Genomic DNA, 14,385 nt, shown 5'->3' on the forward strand with positions numbered 1-14,385 from the left:
TAATGACAGAGCGTGCACGATCAGCCTCCCATCGCGGGGTGCTTATTGGGATAAATTTGAGCATCCCGCACCCACTGCTATCAGTGAAGGTGACTCCAGGCAGCTTATCTCTGATAGTTTACCAAGTTAATTGAAATGAGCTTAAAACCAGCTCAAATGATCAAATTCCAGTACGCACGACTTTGTTTCTATCTCTTCAGCAGCGTGAGAGGCGAGCTGCAGAATTGCAATGTGGCGGAGAGCAGTGCCAGGGGAGCTGGCAAGGTACGACAGGGGGCAAAGGATGCTGCACGTGGTTTAGGAGGATTTGTTGACACCCAGCCCTCACTATGTGAAAGCACTGAATGGTTGTGATGGTTAAGAGAAATAGTAATGCAAATGGAGTAATTCTATTACTGTGAAGTGGTATTTATGACTTTTGTGCTTGTGTCAGTTTCTTCAAAGAGTTTTTCTGTATGCTCTGGGTTTGAGCTATCAGCTCAGCACCCCACATTCATCCTGAAGTCTCACTGGGAGCAGTGCTGCTGTCCATGGGGACAGCACCGGGTTCTGCACTGGTTCTGCACCCATAGAGACTACCGTGTTCCTTGCAAACGCCAATAATAAATGCAGTCTGTATACAACCAATGATCCTTTGAGCAATTAGCAAGAGAAATAATTATATATTTTTTAAAACACACTTAATGAATCAGATCTTCTGTTTATAATGAATATATTGATCGAGAGAACATCTTGCATCAGTGCCTTTCTCAAAGCTAGATAACTCTCCTCGTGGTACCAAATAAATGTGCTTGCTTTGGTGTACTTGGTTCTCATAAGGACAATTACGCAAGGACAGCATCACTGCTGCCAGAAAATGAAATCAAGAGAGAGAAGTCGGTGGCTGCCAAGGCTGAGCCTGTACCTCCTGAAATCTCATTCTCCCCCAAAGACGTGACTCTAGCCCGGCAGTGTTTGCAGAGGTGACACAACTCACAGCACATCCCCGTGCTGTAAAATTCATTAAGGGCAGAAGAAGGCAAAAAGGAAAAAAAAAAGAGAGAGAGAGAAAGAAAGAAATCAAACACTCAGACATTAAAGGACTGGGTTTTTTTAAATAAATGCACAATGAAAGGTTATGCTGTCATTAAAGAAGTAGCCAACACTTTACAGCACAGTTAACACAGTGCTGCAGCAGACACTTTGCATTTGCAGCTAATCTGCCGATGATTAAACGAGCTGTTATTGAGCATTTGCCCTGTTGAACTAGGTTTTTCTCATCCTTATTAATCATTCATTTTACACTACAGTAGCCTCCTGTCTTTAAGCAAAACATCTTTTTTTCTTTCCTTTTTTTTTTTTTCAATAAGGCAAATTGAGCTTCTTTTCCTCTGGTGATGTCCTTTATGATCACAAGAGCAGATAGCTGAATAAGAGCATGAACAAAACCTGGGAATGCTCTGAAGAGCGTGGGGAAGCAAATTCTTTTTGCATCTAAACTTCAGGAGTCAAAAGTAGAGGACATGGCTGGAGCCAGTAAGCCCTGGTGTAAACACGGCCATTTAAGAGGATTTGCATAGCATTTATTAACCTTCTGCAAGAACTACACAGACCCCAGTCAGGGAAAACAACTGTGTACACATGTTCGATTCACTCTTGTTATCAAAATACGGCTTTTGCCAGCCACCTCCGTGCCTTTTCCACAGGCAGATCATGCTGGGGCTTGGGAAGGATGGATGCACTCAGCCCTGTTGTATTCTGGGAGACCTGGTATTTCTCAGTGAGGTTTTTGGAGCCCGCAGCACCTCACATGCTCCAGCACTACTGCATGGCATCAGCACTGCCTGCTCTCCTCCATCAGTCTCCCCATGCTTATGGCCATGCAAGCCATGCATCTTGCTTCACTTTCGCTGTTAGCAATGAGTTACTACATGCATTTCAAGGTGCTTGATAAAAAGAATTCAGCAGTGATTTTCACAGCATCCTGCCCATTGCCTTCCCAGTCCCAGAGCCTTGCTCACCCAATCCCTGCTGCTCTGTGACTTTCACTGGATTTTGCCCCATCAGCAGCTGAAGCTTTGGGTGTCCCTTAGCAGAGTCCTGGCACCACGGCTGTATGAAGGAGGGTGAAAGCCCCCATTGAGGTATCAGAAAGGCACAGATTTTCCTCCAAAAGTGCTCTGTCACCCACTGGCCCCAGCAGCACAGACATGTTGTGTTTGCTGGCAATAACACACAAGAAGCACCTCCAGACCAGCACCGCAGTGGGAGGTCCTGCTCTGGGAAATGCTCACACTCAGTGCATGGTCTGGGCAGGACTTTAGCCTGGCTCAGGCTTCTGGGATGAGAACTGGGGAGAAGTGCAGCCTTCCTCTAAGGCAGATGCGAGGCCTGAGCGAGCTTTGCTGAGGAACATGGGTCTCACACACGCTTACTTTGAAGTTTGAGACAAGGACGTTATCAGCTTAAAAACAAACAGAAAAGAAAGCTTGTTAGAAGGGATTTTTCCTCCTCTAATTTCCTCAGGGTTTTCTTTTTTTTTTCTTTTTTTTTTTCCTTTCCCACTTTAAACACACGTTTCATTCACGTTCCATAAGAAAATTACTCCTTGGTATAGGAGCTGGATTAGCTGATACATTTTTTTGCTTTCATATAACAGCATGTTGTAATGTTTACCTTCCAAGCACCGTACTAGAACAGTTTTAAAATAACACTCTGTAATTGATTTTTCACTGGTTTGGGTTAAATTACACAAGCTACACCATTGCTACTGGTTTTTATAAAGCCCTGTTTCTGTGTATTTCTTCTTTGGTTTATAATTTATTCTAACAGGAAATTCCTCTAAACACTTAATGTTGTAAAAACCACCTTTCTCATAGCTACTCTAACACTAGAGGTCTAGCAAAGCCTCCCAAAACCCAAGGTGAACACGCAACCGAGGAGGAAAACCTGACATCCAATCCATTGAAGAGAGGTAGGAAAAGTGTAATTAAAGTGAGACATAGAACGAAAAAAGAAAAGAAGTTCTGAAATCTGTCCCAGTGATCACACACTTTGCAGCATAGTACAAATGCAGTTCCAAAGGTTATTTTTATCCTGGCACACACGGGTATATTGTTACCAGGCCTGCTGCTGGAAGTAATTTCAAATATCTTCCTGAACAATCACAGAAGATTCTATATTGGAGAACAGGCACAGAAGTCATCTTTATCTTGCATTCTCCATGAGAACATTTGACCTTCCTGATTTGGGTCCATTTGACAAGAATTTGCTGGCTACTTAGAGATCTGCATCTCATGTAGAATGATTATAATAGAAGTTCATATCACAAACCCTACACAGAACAGCATTCTCTTTACCTACATTTACCTGACATTTTCCAAGCTGTTACCTAGAGAGCAAAGGACAAATGGAAAAGATCAGTCGTACAAAAGCAGCATTATCATAACATCCCATGGCAATTTCAGAGTTCTTTGAAGGCCAGATGCTTCTGCTCCATATCTGAATTTCCTATAATAATAGACTCAATGGAAGCACAAAACATACCTGTGTTGCGAAGTAAAACATGTTGGTTATTCTACAGTTTAATGTAATTTTCCATTTGGGGATGGTCAGATCTTTCAGTGCGAAAGTGTGAGGGTTCCCCCCGTGCGTCAGAGAGAGAACACAAAATACAAGGAACCCTAGGATGGATAATTCAATATCTGTACCTAGGGAAAGCTTTTTTCTGCCCTCCTTCCATGCCAAAGCAGACAGCTCCTGGCACTTCTTGAGAACACTTGGGCCTACAGCAGCAATTGGGCATTTCTGCTGGTCTGCCCAGTGTCCAGGCTGTTATGAATTTAAACTTAATGGGTGCGTAATTACAGTATCACAGAATCATTAAGGCTGGAAAAGACCACCAAGACCATCATGTCCAACAGTCAGTCCATCCCCACTGTGCCCACTGACCACATCCCTCAGTGCCACATCTCCACAGCCCCGGAACACCTCCAGGGACAGCAAGCACTCCACCAGCCTGTAAAGCTATGAGAGAAGCTGGGCTGAGGGCAGCAAGAACTGACTGCTTGGAACTGCTGCCAGCCCAGGCTGGTGGAGGTAAGGAAAAATCATGAAGAGGAAAATACGCTGTCTTGTTCTAATTCCCAAGGGAAACCTTGCCTCTGCACACCCCTATTTACTGGTCCAAAAGAGCACAAAAACAGATATGAAAGGTGGTGGATGCCATCTGCAGAGTTTTACCAATGCACAGAGCTACCTGGCCTTGCTTTGCTAAACCATCTCCAAATGCGGGCTGGGTTTTGGTCAATTATTTTGCAAAAGGAGAAAAAGAAATAAAAGAAAATCAATTCTTCTATGATTTACGGTGGGGTTAAGGCAAACGTGAAGCCCATGTTAAGGCTGTTCATCTCACGATAAGGCAGCAAAAAGGTCAACAAATTACTCTCTCCCTAATGGTTCATTTGAACCAATGAAAACAGGATATTTTATCCTCCCGGGTCAGCTTGCTTAGAAATCCACGTCCCCTTCCCCCTTCCCTTCCCTGCCTCCCCCCTACACCTCCCATTCTCCTCCCTCTCTCCCACTCCCATCCCCTTTCTTTTAACTCTCCATCACCATCCTCCAAGGTGACCTTTCCTCCCGGCCCTAATACCAAATTTTCTGGCTGAGTGAAGCTGAGCGCTGCCCCGACCGAGAGCCCCTCAACGTGGGGCCACATTGGGTGGGGAACAAATCAGAACTGGGGAGATGGAGTGGGCGAAGCCCTCCAGTCCCTCCCCTGCTCGGGCGTGGGTTATCCGCCAACCCGCGGCTCATCAATTATAAACTTGCAGTGGGTGAGATGGGCTCTGCTGCTGCAGCCAGCGCAGGGGCAGGCAGCGCTCACTGCCGCCTGTTAGGAAGAGCCATCACATCTAATTGTTATCCCTGCTGCTGATTGAGGGGGGAAGTGGAAGGATGGGAAGTTCAGCCGGGTGACACGATGCAGTTTTAATGAGTCTCTCTTTTTCTTTTCCTTTTCTTTTTCCTTTTTTTTTTTTTTCTTTCCCCCTGGCCTGACTGTTTTAATATGGAAATACAGCAAATTCTAACCAAATCAGGCTACATCAGAGCACAGACAGAACGCAAACCTCCCAGAGCCTTCCGGCACTCGGTCGCAGGGCAGCCGTAACGCTACAGAAGCAATTAGTTCCTTAAGTTCTTTAATACAGGGCCTTTGCAGGGGGGTGGACACTAGATTAAGCCCCGCTTCATTTGCCTATTTATTCAGCTGTCAGAAAGCTGCAAGGGTTACGTCGCCTGTTGGGGAAGAAAAAGGCTCCCAGAGCCCCATCCCCAGCAGCACTGCCCCACTGCAGAGCTGCTCGCTGCAGCCTGACCTCACACACAAAGCAGTTACACGCACTTTTTCCAGCAAGACCTCATGCACAAAGCAATATCATGCATTTTTCCAGTGGTTGCAGCATGACCTCATGCATGAAGCAGTTCCATGCGCTGTTTCCAGCAGCCGCAGCACGCCGTGCTGGGTGTGCAGCAGAACCTGACTCAGCAGCATCCTGCTGTCAGCAGCCCAGCTCCAGCCGTGCTGGAATTCACCCGCAGCACAGAGCCATGATTCTGGCTGCAGTGCGAGCCCAAAGGTGAAAGAGGGGGTTGTGAGCTGGGGTAAGTTTGACCCCGGGAGAGGCTGGCGTGCAGCAAGGGATTCTGTGTCTCTAAATAATGAAGAGATTAAGCTCCATTTTGGGGTACGATCAGGATTTGCTTCCTTGCTCGCTTTGCCCTCCTTGCTGCCGTGTGTGTGCCTGATCTGTGCATCCCACACACCCTGCTCGCATCATCAGTGCTCCCATTACAAAGTGGACTCTCCCAGTGAAGTTGTTTCACCCCGTGTGCCTCAACACACACACTGTGCATCAACAGTGCCGCGGCCACAACGGGCTGTAATTACAGGATCATGGCTGCGGCGCATGACCACCTTATTCCTAATATAGGTCATGAATGTGGGCTCTCTTTTGGCTGAAGCGTCCCTTGGTGCTGTGTGCTGTAAAGTGTGGCAGCCTCCATCCAGCCCCACAGTATTTCTTCCTGCTCCCTGCATTAGATCTGAATCCACATGCTGAGAAATACACGTCTTTGTTGGCTGGCTTGTTTGCTGTTGCATTATTTTCTTAAAGATTTTCAAATGTACCATATTCAGGATGGGTTTGGACAAATAGATCACATACGATCATTCGTTCAAAGGAGGAACAGCACTGCAGGCAGAGTACAATAGCTCCAAACACAGCGACAGCATGTAATGCAATTTTGTTATAGCATATCATTGAGTTTTGTTAATATAATAACCTGGAATAAAGTATTAAGACAGATTGACATGCCTTGGTAGCACAGCTGAGGATTCAAATATTGAAACATAACATGTTCTAGCTTGTTCCTATTGAAATCAATGGAAGTTGTCCTTCACAGCTGATTTTAGTGGGGGAAAAATGTATCCAGTTATGCAGAATTGCAGGAGGGAAATGGGCAGGTTCCTCTGAGTTTCCAAATACCGGCTTTTTTATTACTATTATTTTTTGCTCAAATTGGCTCTCATTTCTGTTTGTTTATTTTTTATCTGAGGAAAATACTAAGCTATTTTTTTTCAGCGTCCTTGAATAAAACAGAAATCATCCCACTGAAAGGAAGGAGGAGGGGGGAGAGTGAACACCCTTTCTCCATGCATCTCCTTTCGTGCTTTCAGGGCAGAAAACTTCCTCAGCCACCGTTTTCTATTTGCCCTTTTCTGTACTCAGAGGAAGGGACCGCATCCTGACGGCACCCGGGGATCCTCTGAGCCTGCTCTCCATTCACACCAAGGCTTCCAAACGCTTCGGAGCTCGGAGCCTGAAAACACAAACACAGAAGAAGCACCACAGCCCTGCACTGCATTCGTGTGCTGTCCTCATTCTTCCAGGTCCATGCGCTGCAATTCGGGGCCGGGCATTACCCTGAAAGGGACTTCCAAAGAGGAGCAGAAGGTCTTCGCCGCTGCACTGATACAGGGGAAGCTGACAGCTCTGCAAAAAGTGTGAATCATTTCCAATTGTTTCTCCGGAGGGTATTTTCTGTCACCCACCCCTCCCTAATGCCCTTCTCTTTGGTTGGTTTTAAACAGCGTGGAAGTTTGGGGAAATAGAAACCTTGTGCCATTAAGGATCTTGTAAAGCACATTTAAAGGTAATGCGAATTTCCCTGCTTCGAAATGTTTTCTTAAATGAAAAGCTGATTTTTCAAAAATATAACTGGGGCAGCTACGAAAGCAGACCGGAGAAATTTGCTAGAACTAAGCAGGAAAAACCACGTTCTTCATTCAACCAAAACGAAACCAAATGGATTAATGAAAGGTTGAGGAAATCATTCTGAGGGGTCATGGCACTTCCAATAGCATCTCTGAAGGGAACAAAGATAGTGATGCTCAGAGTTCCCAAAACAACCCAAAGAAATTCTCTTTGTGATGCTTTGAAGAAGCAGCTCAGGCTCCAAAATACTGCAGCGTCACCGGGTGAGGACGGACCATTGCCCAACTCCGGGCTGCAAATCCTACCCAATCCCCCCTGAATCATTTCTGTGCCTTATCCACAACATTCCCGTGCCTTGTTTAGTTTGTGTGGCTTTTATTTTCCCCATTGCACCTGACCAAAGCAACAGAACCCTGTGCTGCTGGAAGCGCCCTGCAGCGCAGTGCCGTTCGCGGAGCATCCTTTGTGCCAAACAAAGCAGCACACAGCAGCCCTGCTCTGCTCCCCCCCCAACACAGCGGGGACGGCTCGCAGAGTCCGATCGGTGTGGAGCAGCACCATGTGTCCCCACCCTGGCCATGCCTTCACTTTCTGCTTTCACCCCCAGATCAGCTGCCTGGTGCTGTCACCATATATCTGAATGGCCCTGGCAATGTGAAGCTCTCTCATTTCTTTTATAAGCAGAAAAGATTTATTCCAGCCAGAAGTCCTTCGGAGCAGGGCTGGGAGCAGCCAGGTCTCGCTTTGCTGTTCTCCCGACGGCAGCAGAAGTAGTGCTGCGTTTTTGCTGATCTGCAGAGGGTTTGGGGACACTTACAACTCCCTTCCAAAGCAATCTGATTTTTTTTCCTGCTCTGCAAGAAGCCGTCCAACGTATCTTCCTCAGCACTCTGAGGAGCTGTTCACTACTTAAAGCCCTCCTGGTTCAGTGGAGCATCTCAAGGAGCTTCTCGTACACGCCAAACATAAAGGTGCATACACTGAGATTCAGGATATTGGTGTAAACACGGGGTCAGTGCCATGGTCACAAATGAAGTGTTCCTATTGAGGACTATTCTGAGACACCAAAAATACCTCACATGAACCTTCCACCTACTAGAGATGGGAAAGAAAGCGGGGAAGCAGAGTTGACCCCAAGACAAAGACCTGCGGGGAGCTGAGCTCACTGCTGTGCTCCTGGCTGGCAGCCCCATCCTCTCACTGCTACTCGAGCTCTACATCTTTGCAGGGTATGCAACTGGCATATGGGATTTTTAAAAGCAATTTTGTAAAGATGGGCTTCTATTTCTGTTCATGCCATAGCTTTTAATCCTCAGGCAGAAGCAACCAATGCCTGAGTTTTGCATGCATGCATATGCATTACCTGGAAAAAGCAGGCGAATGTCACTTTTGGGCTTCTACCAAAATCTTTCCTTAGCTGAGTTTTTCTCAAGAACTGGAGAGGAGACAGAAGCAGAGCCCTTAAAATATGTTTTCAGGATTTAAAATGCAAAGTGCAGCCTTCCTGCTTTCCCCACACGTACCCGGGGTGAAATTCACCACTCAGAAACTCAGGGATCAGCGCTGGATGCAATCGAATGCAGTACTGAAGAAGGACACTGAATCTGGGCCCAAAAAGCATGCTTGGAGGGGGGTTGGATCAGAAGAAGAGAATAAGAGGTAAAATTAACTGGCCTGCAACCATCTGAATGCCCTATGCCCTGCAGAAAGGCTCCAGCCCTACTAGATCAGTGCTGCCTTCAGGGTTTGTGCTGGACTCTTTGGCCATAGCTTCCTAGTTCCTTTGAATGCAGCCCCTTAGCTCAGGATGCACACAAGATGCTGGATGTATGAGCACAGCCACGTCCATTTGGCATCCCCAGGAACTCACAGCATCTCCCATCCTCATGGGGGAAAGAACTGCTGGGCTCTGCTCCACATGACTGTGAATTCCAGCCAGCCCTGCAACTGTCTGATCCACTTGTTTGCTGCCCACTCCAAAAGCAACCGGCCTTAAAATCTGTTAAAGCTGTAAACAGCATTCACTCAGTGAACTAAAAAGATGGATGTTTGTTCATATGTGTCCTTTTAGATATTTATTGGCCTAACTGGCTTTTCATTAACTCAAGAGCTCTGCTATTTATTTTCATATTCCAAGCGTTTATGACCTTGTAGCTATATCATCAGATTCTTAATACATACATACTCCAGGTCATCAACAGATTGTTTTCATTTTCCTTTTGCTGCCTTTTAAAACTATCGGACCAGGTCATCCAAATTCCTACAGAGGACCTTTGAAAAATCCTCCAATCCAAATCCACCCCTGACCTTTCCTGGGCACAGCCATCCCCCCGGGTTTATGTGTTCAAGTATAGAAATCAAGCTTGTTGCAATCATGCACAATAAAGTAATGCTCTCCCTGTGTTTTTTCAAATGAAGGAGTAGCTGGCTGATGTTGCCGGCTCCATTTGTCTTTTTGTAGTTTCATGGTTCACTTTGCAGATGGCCTTCATGGCGGATTTTAGTAAAGCATTACTGAACTTCAGTGTGTGGCCAACGTTTGTCCTTCAGACACAGGAAGGTGTGAGGGTGAGTAAACATCATTCTGAAATAAGTTCACCTTTTTGTGATTGAACTTTTATTTTCCTTTACTATTTACTTTGACTCCGATCAATCAATTATTTCTTAACCTTTCCATGAATTGTATCATCAAGAGAGAAGGAGGTATTAAGAGTGTGGACAACCAGACCTCCATCATTTGTGTCTTGCTTTGGAGCTTCCAACCATTGGGTCAGACATCCCGGGGAGATGATCTGTGGGTCAGCTGCAGTGCTTGAGCTGCAGAGCTGCTTCAGCCCTGGGCATTGGCATCTAGTGGAGGTTTGGAACCATGTCTATAGAGTCTCTGAGACTGGCCTGAGCCTCTGAGCTGTAGGAACTCCTTGTGCTATTATGGAACTGCACCTGCATCCAAGCTGGGAGTCACCTGGCCAGTGATTCCAGAGCAGATGGCAATGGATCACAGCAGCACGACGACCATTTTGAGATGGGAGAGCTGTTACGGAATAAGGGTAATGATCTTTTTTCCCCCAAAAATCAGCATCTCAAGAAACCCTGCATCACACATGGGTGCCCAGTCCCCAGTGAGAGGCCACCCCAGGCTTGGGAAAGCCCTGAGCAGGGGATGTAGAGGCAAACAGGGAATCTCATCACCAATTCATGGGAACAAGAGCCTACAGAAGTAGCACTCTTGACATTTTTCTCCAAGCTCTTATAGCATCTTAAGAGCAGATCACTGTACTGCTTGCTTTATGGGTCTGTGGAGGATCCAACTAGGTAAGAAATGCACATATTTAAGTTTATGGACAGCTAAACCCAACATTTAGCACCAGCTATGTACATATGTAGTTCTTTGCATTATAAGGCATGTCTCTGCCATCTGGGCATTCTGGCTGACCAAACTGGTATGTGTTTCCTAATTATTTAATTACCACAGTGAGATGACACCTATTATTAATACTATGAATAATAAACAATACGTCTAAAACCACGAACTCCCAAAAGCAAGTCAGACATGCACAGGAAGGGGAAAAAGGGATAGAGAAATCCACGTGTCCTCAGTAAAGATGAAACTCTGGCACAGCAGGAATCAAAAAAGTGAAAATGCTGGGGAAACAACAGCATGGCCCATACCTTGTGCTGTATTAAGGTTCCCCAGCTGAACTTTCACCTCCATGCCCACAGTTTTGCTCACAGGGAGGATTTGCAGAGGGCAGAGAAGGAGGAGCAGGGATTGGGGAAGTGGAGGTGGGTGCAGGAAGGGGAAGAGGCAGCACGAGGTTTGCGTTTGTCATTCTTGGAGGGAGAAGGGAGAGATGCTGCAGGGGAGCTGCAGGGCATGGGCGGGCAGGGGAGAGGCGTGCGGGTCCCTGAGTGCTGTCATTTACAGATCAACACTGAGGGCTGTGGGAGAGGAGGATGCAAAAAGACATTGCTCTGAAATAATAATAGCACTGACACCGAGCACCCAAACAGTGAACCCCATGCTGCCCTGCAGTGTGCGCTCCAAGGCTGCCGGTATGAGGCATGGGGATGGGCAGACCCCATTCTACTCCCTGTCTTCTAACAAGAGGATGTGCTTTAATGTGCTGATTATATTTGCACCCAGCCCTTTTAAGTGAGAAACAAATGCAGAAACTCCAGAGATTTGCTGCACCGCTGAATAATAATAATAATAATAATAATAATGATAATAATAATAAACTTTCCTAAATAATTAGCACAAAGCATCCACTTCTGCACACAAGCTTTGTTGGTTTTACAAATTAATAATAGGAACGAATCTCGTGTAATAGGTTTGAGGCATTGAGTTTACATCACTTCCATAATTTCCTCAAAATAGACGTGCAAAATACTTTTTTTTTTAATTCCAGTGTGTCAGTGATGGCACGAAGAGAAAGAAGGAATAAACCTCCCGGGGACAGCATAGATCTGTGCCTGTTCGTTCAGGGAAGAAGTGGAAGAAGAAGGAGAAAAGGAACGGAACGCTGCTGTACATTAATTGCACAAGAAATGCAAAATGGACGAAAATAGTAGGACAGTATTTATAAAGCTTTCTGGTTTTCAAAAAACCAGAGGGAGAGGTAGAAAAGTGATCCATCGGATGGATCCGGTTGCAAAGTGAAGGCTGGAACAAAACAAGCTGTGGCTGTTTCCCTGCTGCACGGCTCCCGCCCGGCGCACACAGAGCTGCACGGAGCTGATGGGGAGCGGCCGCACCGGGCTCTGTGTGTTCCCTGCTCTGTGCCACCGAGGGACTGGGGAAGGGCAGAGCTCGGGGCAGGTCGGTCACCGGGCACACAGGGAACACGCCAGGTAGCTGTCACGTGGAGAAAAAAGCCTCTGGGATGCACGTGCCCAAGTGCTTTGCTATGGGTGGTGAGGAGAAGCTGCATGTCCTCAAAGCTCGGTTTGCCATTCAGCTTCTCCTAAATGCTTCCCTGGTGCTCAAGGGTGGGTGGGCTCTGCAGTGCACCCAGACCACGCTGCACCCACTCTGAAGCCAAATGTACGTTCTGTTGTCCCTGGGCATCAGGGCAGAGCTGGAGATTGGGACAGGGACAGCAACTGGGACAGGGACGGTAACAGGAAGGGGCTGCTCTCAGGGAGCTGGGTGTCTCTCCCTCCATTTTGGCAGATGGGCCATGCTCTGAGCTGGGGAGCAGTAGGAGCAGGCAGTGGGATGCTCCCTGTCCCCAGGAGCAGAGGGGAAGGATGTGGGGAGACCCAGAGGTGGGAGACCCCTGTGCCCCACAGCACAGCTGTTCCCATATGGAAAAGGGGGTGAAATACCTTCACCCCCCCCTGTGGGTCCCCAGAAGGGCCTGGGGGGCTCAGCATGCGGCCCCATGACTCCCTGCCCCTCAACATGGGCACAGGGCTGAGCAGGAGGTTACGAAGAGCAGTTCTACAATCGTGCATTGAAATGAGGCTGGGCGGAATTGCATTTCCCCGTCCCTTTAATCCAATAAGTCAGAACTTCTTAACTGATTAATTACAAAATTAATGAGTAAAATGGCAGGGTTTCTGTGAGGCGGGATGGGAAGGGATTTTTTTTTTTTATGCTGTGCTCTTTAAAAAGACTGATGGAAATAAAGTTACCTCAAAGCATCAGAGTGCTTTGATGCCTATAATAGCAATTTAGTTATTGCATTAATAGATTTCCTCTTTATTTTTAACGAGGCATTGTTAAATGGGTCCTTGTTTAGTCTGAACGAGGAATATTCCAGTTTGCATTTTTCATTATACGAATTCTCCCCGTGCAAGGAATTATTTCGCATTATTCCTCCGCCTTAAATCTAAGCATTAAAGCCAGATTATAGGCACATTTCACAGGGAGAGCCGGGCTGACAAAACCCCATAACCGTATATCAGCGGCGTTCCACCCATCAGCCTTGCAGCAGCGGCGGCTGTGTTTACAAACACGCTCTTCCCTCTAGAAACCACTGCATCAAACTTAGCACAATAAACCACCGAGACTGCAACCGCTGCCCAGAATCCCAAACAGAGGGGCTGATGGTGTGAGAGCCGCAACGAGCGGCAGCTCAGTGCGTACCGAACGCAGGAGCCCCTCTAAAATGAGAGAAAGTGAGGATCTGATGCTGCAACAGGAAAGGCGCAGCACTTCTTCCCCTCCTAATGAACTCCAAGGTGCTGCAATTTCAGTGATTGCCATGCTTGTCACAGAGGAATTAAGGCAGAGGTGTTTGCCCGGGCGCTGTCTGCAGGTATTTATGTTGGGTTCTTCCGTTCGGGGTTCACCCAGGATGCGGCTGCGGCTCCGAGCAGAGCCTGAGACCGGGCGGGTGCTGCCCCGCTGCTTCCAGGCTGCTGGGATTGCTGGGAGAGCATCCTGCCATCCCATGGGCTCCTGCCTCTGCTAGGGGCTGATATTGTTATGGCAAAGATTTAAGCGGAGGGGAAACTTGAGGGGAGGGGGGAGGAGAACTGTTTTCCTTCTAGTAAATGAAGGAAGAGGGGAAGGGGACAGCAGTGATACCCAGCACAAAACAAATGTGTTTGTCCCCCATCAGCAGTCGCTTGGCGAGTGGAGCTCCGGGGACAGGCAGCAGGGTGCTGCCTTCCCCATTACTGGGACCTTCACGAGAGAGAGGGGCTGATTTTTTTAAGGGAGGGTGGCAAACCCACGATGACAACACTTTATTTTCCTTTCCTTACTGTATATATTTAAAATAATCTCTCCAAAGCACCAGCACCAAGTAGTGCTTTCCTAGGGGCCGCCTGTGATAAGGGTATCCCCGAAAAGCAAAAATCTAAGAAATCCTATGAGTATTTTTCAATGAAAGGGACTTGCTATAGCATCCCTGGTGGCACAGCCTAATGTCACACCGTCCTCCCAAGGACAGACCTGCCCCAAGCCTACACATCGTTAACCACCATGCTGGGGTGTGTGTAGGGAGGTGGGGGCCCTGGGCAGCCCCTGCCTGGCTGAGGGCTGGAATCTCCTTTGGATGGACAGACTGACTGGGGGGATGTATGGGCTCACTGTCTATAGGGGCTGTGGCCATTTAAATATATACTCCACAGAATATCTCTGTCAGCTAGGTACATGCTGTATGCATCAACC

The sequence above is a fragment of the Gallus gallus genome, chromosome 20 (assembly GCF_016699485.2).
Source record: "Gallus gallus isolate bGalGal1 chromosome 20, bGalGal1.mat.broiler.GRCg7b, whole genome shotgun sequence".
NCBI lineage: Eukaryota > Metazoa > Chordata > Aves > Galliformes > Phasianidae > Gallus > Gallus gallus.